The 7,500-nt window shown below is 48.7% G+C and overlaps 1 protein-coding gene across 2 annotated transcripts in view; it reads right to left on the bottom strand.

Moving 5' to 3' along the window:
* Positions 1 to 202, bottom strand: part of nlgn4xa (neuroligin 4 X-linked a) — a 71,575-nt gene extending 71,373 nt beyond the window's left edge. For both annotated transcript variants that reach the window (XM_086211678.1, XM_086211760.1), the window contains exon 1: positions 1 to 202. This exon is cut by the window's left edge and continues 121 nt beyond it. The gene's annotated coding sequence lies outside the window, so the exon portion shown is untranslated.
* Between the last annotated feature and the right edge of the window lie 7,298 nt (positions 203 to 7,500).

Below are 7,500 nucleotides of genomic sequence, written 5' to 3' on the forward strand. Positions count from 1 at the left end.
GCTGAAGGCTGCAACTCCTCGTCCTACATGCGCGCGCGCGCGCCGGTGTGAGCGTGTGTGTGAGTGTGTGAGTTTGTGTGTGTGCGTGTGTGTGAGAGTGAGTGTGTGTGTGTGGAGCTGGAGATGTTTCAGTGAGTCATTGCAGAGGCTGCAAATGCTGCTGAATCTAATTGCTCCCGGAGAGCGAGTGTGTTGCGAGGACACGATTAGTGGAAGAGAAAGAGCTCTCTCTCTCTCTCTCTCTCTCTCTCTCTCTCTCCCTCTCTCTCCCCCAAATCTATCTTTCTCCCTCCCTCTCTCTCTCCCCCAGTTCTATCTCTCTCCCTCTCTGCCCCTTCTGTCTACCATTCTCCCTCTCCAAATTCTCCATCTCTTTCCCCCTTCTCTCTCTCTCTCTCTCTCTCTCTCTCTCTCTCTCTCTCTCTCTCTCTCTCTCTCCCAGCTTGCCATTGGACTACAATGAGTGAAATTTACTAAGCCTGCAGCCAATGGATTGCCGCATTCTCTCCATCACCGTTAACCAGCCGTAGTGTTGTAGCACCAGCTGCTACTGGAGGTCCAGACCGGTCCTGCAGAACCAACCCCGTTATCCACTCCAGCACCTACCCCCTGGTAACCCAGGGTAACCCGACCCTACCCTGGTAAGGATGAGCAGAACTTTTGACAAATAAATAAATAAATAAAAGAGTTCTAGGGCTGACCCCAGAAGCACTCACTGGAGCCCCTAGTAGCTCAACAGAAGGCTCTGAGGTAAGCTAGCTGGCATGTCTGGAGCTAAGCTAGCGGCTAAAGCTACCAGGTGAACTCTTCCATGCAGGAAGTGAGTAAGAACAACAGAACTACAACAACCTGTTGAAAGACGGCTACAATAAATCAATGGCACCTGAGGTGATGGCAGGCAGCGTGGTTTTACTGTGGATTACTGTGCATTTGAGCAGCAAATGTACTGACCAATGTCACACCTGAGGAATGTGCACACCTGGAACAGTTGGAGCCACAGGTGTGCTTCTTCTTCTTCTGCTGCTGCTGCTGCCGCACCTCAGTTCTGAAGGGGAGGGACTGGAGAGAGGAAGTGATGTCGTGAACCATACCTGTGCAGAAATAAAGGAGTGAACACAGAGTTGGATGTTGATTCATGGAGTCATCAGACCTTGAATTTGTTTGACTCCACAGTCAAAGTCTGGGTCAGGGTGCAGGTGAGCTGAGACACTGAATCAGCCCTGTAGGGCCCTATAGACCAGGTGTGCTGGGCCCCTATTGACTGGGCCAGCTAGGACCCACTACACGAGGGGAGTTAGGCCCCTGGAGAACATGCCAGTTACAACTCTATGGGAAAGGCGAGGTAGGACCCTGTAGACCAGGTGAGCTAGGACCTGTAGACTGGCCCGTCAAAGACCCTGTAGACCTGGCAAGCCACGGCCTTGTTGACCAGGTGAGCGAGTACGGGCCAAGTAGGATCCTGCAGTAAAGGCCAGCTTGGACCCAGTAGACCAGGACCAGAGAAGTGAGAGGAATAGTGAGAGGATGAATTCGACTCACGAGGACAGTCTGATTCTGAACCTGGATCTCAGACCCAGAATGAGGAGGTGCTTGAAGAGTCCATGATGAGGATCTGGTTTGACGGGCGGGATATCAGGGGTCCTTCTCTGTTTATTGTCTCCGGTTATTCTTCAGCTGAGCCTTTCAGATCAGGAGAGGGCCGCCAGGTCTACTGGTCTGACCTTGCAGAAATCAAGTGTGTGGTTCCCAGCAGGTTCAGTTCTACATCAGATCCACCAGTAAACACCAGACTGGTGGATGTTGGAGTGTTGGAGAGTCTTAAAAATGTGGGTTGCTAGCAAGAGTCCGAAGGAGCCTACAGAGGTCGTGGAGGCCATTAAAGGTCATCGGGGAAGACAGAAGACACCTGAAGCTTAGTGGTTGTGACCTTGGAGTCACGTGACCCTGGTGTAGCTCCTTCATAGGCTAATGTTAGCTTAGCACCGCTAACCACTGCTTTCAGGCTTCCAGCATCATCAAAGAGGTTCATTAGTGAAGATGATCTTGATGAACTAATCCTGGAAGATCATCAACTTTTGTTCACCACAGAGCTGACTTACTGATTCAATTACCCACAATCACACGGAACACTCCCATTGGCTGCTGGTGGAGGAACCAAGAGATGACCACTTCCTGTTTGACTCCAAACACACCTCAACCCTGACAACCACTTCCTGTTGGACTACAACAACACCTCTCTCCTGTGCTAATCTCTTACCTGTCTGTAAGACAATTGAGGGTTTAAAGAATTCCCAAGGATTTCAGATTTGTGTGTGTGCGTGCGTGTGTGTGTGTGTGTGTGTGTGTGTGTGTGTGTGTGTGTCAAAGCGCTTCATTAGGAGGCCCATGGCCTTGATCGTGACTGTGAATTAACGATACAATACAACAAACAGAGCAAATGCAGTCAAACAGACAAAATACATCCATCAAATGAACACATGCTCATATGGTACACACACACACACACACACACACACACACACACACACACACACACACACACATGCACAAACAAACAAAAAAGATTCTCTGATCAATGTGAAGCTTAGGCCTCCTCGACATGGTGTCTCTGAAACTCGCAGGGAGAAAAAAAAAAAAACCTAAATTCACATCAAGCTGTTTGCAGGGGCACATCGATCACATGACTTCATCCGGAATTGTTTGGGATCAATATGTTTTATGTTTCTATCGGATCAAACGTGACGGATCATCCTGTGATCTGGAGATCTCCACTACAGCAGCACTTACAGACACCAAAGCCTCCAGTTTTATTCATGAGGGTTGTGCAGGTTGTTTTTTTTTTTTTTGAAGAGGGATTTGTTCATGTATAATTTATAGCATGATTATAAAAAAAAAAAAGGAACATTCTTTTCCTCAAAACACGGCCAGTTTTATGGCTGCTGACAGTTCCGAGGGTCCCAGGAACTCCAAGGGGAAACATCGAAAAATAAACCTCATGTAATAACCCAACTGTAATTAGCGATAAAGAATTTGAACCTGGTTTTGATTCGTGGTCAGATTTCTGTTTCAGACGTTTATGCTAACGTCTCAGTTTAATTAGACATAGCTTCATATTCCGAGGTGTTTTAAAAACATTTCAGGGAAATATGTAGCGGAGCAACTAATTGTCTAATGTGTGTAATAAACTGCTGGTGTTTATATCACCTATGTGATGTCATCAGACTTATTTTGATGGTCAGCGTCTGCAGCCTCATTAGATCTCTGCAGCAGGGGGAAGGTGTGTGTGTGTGTGTGTGTGTGTGTGTGTGTGTGTGTGTGTGTGTGTGTGTGTGTGTGTGTGTGTGTGTATGTGTGTGTGTGTGTGTGTGTGTGTGTGTGTGTTCTTGTACTTGCTACATATTGAGGACTAGAATACCTATTTAACCAACAGAGTGAGGACATTTTTGGAAAGTGAGGACATTTGAGGACATTTTAGCAGGTCCTCACTTTTTCAAAGGGCCGTTTGAAGGTCAAGACTTGGTTTTAGGGTGGAGGTTAGAATCAGGTTCAGGTTAGGTTTAGGGTCAAGGTTAGGGCTCAGGCAGTCAGTTGAGATGGTTAGGGTTAGGGTGAGGGGCTAGGGAATGTATTACGTCAGTGAAAGTCCTCAAGTCCTCACAAAGACATAAGTGCAAGGATGCGTGTGTGTGTGTGTGTGTGTGTGTGTGTGTGTGTGTGTGTGTGTGTGTGTGTGTGTGTGTGTGTGTGCGTGTGTGTGAGTGAGACTGTCAGACCTGTAGACTTACGGCAGCTCCACCAGATGAGGGCAAGAAGTGTGGCCTTAAATACTTTACAGAGGACAGATTGTCTCTGATGATTTAGACAGACAGAGGCAGCAACCGCATGCAGATAGACAGAAGCGAGGGTGGGGGGGTGGGCAAGGTCTCCTCTTTTCCTCTTGTGTTCGAGCACAGACGATTCCTGTCGCCTCGGGGTAGCAAACAGATACATAAAGGCAGTAAAGGGACCACTGAGGCGAGACGATGGGATTCTTCAAGAGCTGCCGGCTCGCTGGTGTTGACATGTGGAGAAGAAGACGAAGCTCCTTCAGTGAATAACAGCAACAAGTGTAGTCGCTGCTGTAAACTGAGTTGTGACACAGACTCACGTGTGTGTGAGCTGAAGGAGCATTACGAAGACGTTTACAGTCATGGACGTCCTCCTCTGCTGCAGTTGTGCAGTGCAACATGACTACAAGTCAAGTACTTGCAGACAAACGTTACCACAAGCTTCTCCGGTCCAGGGTGGAGACCGGACTCACTACTGGTGTGTACGTGTCTGCTGCCAGCACGAGTCCTCGCGAGGGGTCGTGGGCTTCACACAGTGGGAACATGTTGGGTTGTCTGGTTACTGAATCACACAGCTGCTGCTTCACAACAGGGAAAACAACATTCATGCTAACGTTTCCTGCTAAGCTAACTGCTGTGGTCCTGTAGCACCTCAGCGGGAGGTAGCTAGGACAGCTAACCTGCTGCAGGCCAGAACTAGCTGCTTCTCTACGACTCCTTTTCAGTTACTTGGAGCGACAGCAGTATATGTACTAAGTACTGCATTTGAGCAGCAAATGTACTGACCGTTAGCTGATGCGGTTGCCACAGCTATGATCTCTGTGCCACGACAGGTAAATGGATCCTAGCCTGAGTAGCAGCTGTATCAACTAGTCTCAAACTCAACACATGCTTTAATGTCCAAAGTTGATCTGAGTTCTGAATCCAGGGGTCAACAAGAGGTGAAAGAGCCAAGTGTGGATGGCTGAACCGGGCCCTGGGGTTGTGCTTTTGGACATAACAAGTGCCCAGTATTTGTGTCTAGACATGCTCCATCTGTTTCCTTCTTGCACCGTAGTGTCGAGGCTTGTCGGGTTACGCCAAAGCTCCACTCTGCGGCATGGCAGAGGAGAGCGACCTGGATTGTGGCTCACGTGACATCTCTCTTCATCCGTTAGTTTAGCACCACAGTAGCGAGCTTCAATGGAATATTCTCACTTTGTACATTTCAGTTTGTGAAGGAAAATCAAAGTGGTACATGTGCATTCATTAAGTTATTTTAACTAAATATTATTTATTATATTTCAAAATGTTAGGGTGAACGTAATAGGGTTCTATTTGGTTCTATATTAGGGTTCCCCAATTACCAGAATCATTCTGAGCAGGCACTTTTTGGGCCTTTATAATATATGCCAGTCATCAGATCCCCTGCTGGTTTAATCAGCTGCCAAAGGAGGCGATGGAGGCCCCTGATGCCAAGACCAGGAAGCTCCTCACCATGCAGGGAGGGTTCCACCCCAAGTCCAGCACCCTGCGACTGGACACTAAGAGGACTGAGGGTGGTCGAGGACTGATGAGGGTCAGAGATTCTGATCAGGACCAGACAACCAAGATCCAGGACCAGGAAGATGGCCCCCGAAGTTGAACTGCTGAGTGAAAACTTCAGGCAGCAGGAACCACCATGGGGGGACGAGTTTAAAGGGCAGATACCACCTCCAGGTAGAAGAAGAGTCTGATATGAAGGATCCCACTGGGGGCTGGAGAAGGCTGGACTGGAGACAGCACAGAGGCTAATCCGAGGTCAGGATGGAAGACCCTCCTAAGGCAGTGGAGAACAACTCAGCTAAGATCCTGAGGGACTTCAAAATCCAGACTGAATAACTGGCACTGGCTAACCGAGCGGACCTGGTGCTGATGGACCACCAATAGAAGAAGGTGGTGGTGGTAGATGGAGCATCCAAGAGACAGCAGCACCCAGAAGATGGAGCACCAGGACCTGGAGGAGTTAGGGGAAGTGTGGGGTTGACGGCAGCAGTGGTGTCACTGGGGGCTGGGACCCCCAAAGTGGGAGAATGACTCACCAGGACCAATACCTGAGGTCTCAGTCCAGAAGAGCTCAGTCCAAGGACCAGTTGAGATACTGCAGGACCATTAAACACCCAGACCTCTGGTAGAGGAGCCCAGCTGGAGGAGGACACACAAACCCCACTCCCTGGGGGGGGGGGGAGGATTTATTACATCTGTGTATTGACAGAGAAGAAAAAACAGACAATAAAGGAATAAATAGTGTGCATAAATGTGTAAGGGCAGGTGTAAATAATACGAGAGGAAATCTCCGGAGTCTATCAGCCTGCTAAAACCATCTTTACTACACAAACGCAACATGTAGTTTTATGTTATTACAGATGATATTTTATATTCACATTTACTGCCGCAGAAGTAATGTCATCATTGATGCAATCACCAGGAAGCAGGAAATCAACACACACCAGCCCTCCCCTTGGGCCTGGGCCTGCTGGCACCCCGACGCCCTCCCCACTTATGAACTCATTATGTGGTGCGTAAAGGATAATCGTGGGTAACTTTCATGATGCAATGTGAAAATGAGTGAGTGTGAACACTGCCGCCCACCAGCCTGGACGGATGTCACGTCACATGTTGTCAGAGTCGGCTGCGCTGGGCTTCTGCTTCATGGTGGCCGGTGTAAATAAACATGCGTCACTATGGTTACCGACAGCGTCACTGTGTTCAGTTCATTGACACATGAGGCAGTTAGAAATAACGGGTCTCGCTCCATCGCCCCTCTGCTAACGCTAACTTTGACTGGTCGCTGAATTAGCGATCACCTTCTGTGTTTTAGCACGCTAGCCGGTGTTCCACTGATATGGAGCACCAGTCTCAGGGATGTTCTTGAAGAACCAAATAATAATGGGCTCTAAATAAGTTAATGAGAGATGGAGTGACGTTCTTGTCTGAACACTCGCGACTCAACTCTGTGTTCTAAAGGGTCTCCAGTTGCCAGTCAGAGCTGAATAATCGCATGCATCTATTAGAACAAGTCAAAGACGTTTTGCAGCAGCGCGTAGCGGCACACCATGCCGGCTGAGTCCATCAGTGCCCTCTGGACCTCCGTCACCAAGAATCTCCCCACCTCTAATCTCTAATATGCTAGTGTGTGTTTACAGCAGGGGGTCAAAGGTCACGATGAGTAGTGGAGGGCAGTCACCTTTTATTCCTTAAGACCACATGATCTGCAGTTCAGACTCAGAGGTTAGTGATGGGTTGTCATGGAAACACACGCCCAGCAGCAGCAGCAGCAGCATCTTTGTGACATCTCGTCGTCCATGACAGCCCATCCGTCTTTCTGTCTCTTCACTCCTGCAGCTGTCATTCAGCATTTGGATCAAAAGCCCAGTTGGTCAGCAGATCACAAGCACATTTCCACATGCAGTCGAAGGTCAGGGAGGAACCGAGGGCCACAACAGTCCACACGTATCAGACTCAGGCGTGACACGGGACGTCTGCGAGGTGCGCTGCTCTGTTAGAGGGCCAGTGGTGGATGTGTTCAGCAACAAGACCACAAGGTCCAGCACTCAACGAGTAAAGCAGCATATTATTCAGAGCCACTTCATCAAAAACGGACATTTGGTGTTCCCTCCAACTTTTCAACTGGTCAAGTGGTTTTCAGTATTTT

The sequence above is a fragment of the Aulostomus chinensis genome, chromosome 1, assembly GCF_037954235.1.
Source record: "Aulostomus chinensis isolate RoL2024-O1b breed Wild chromosome 1, RoL_Achi_v1.0, whole genome shotgun sequence".
Classification (NCBI taxonomy): Eukaryota; Metazoa; Chordata; class Actinopteri; order Syngnathiformes; family Aulostomidae; genus Aulostomus; species Aulostomus chinensis.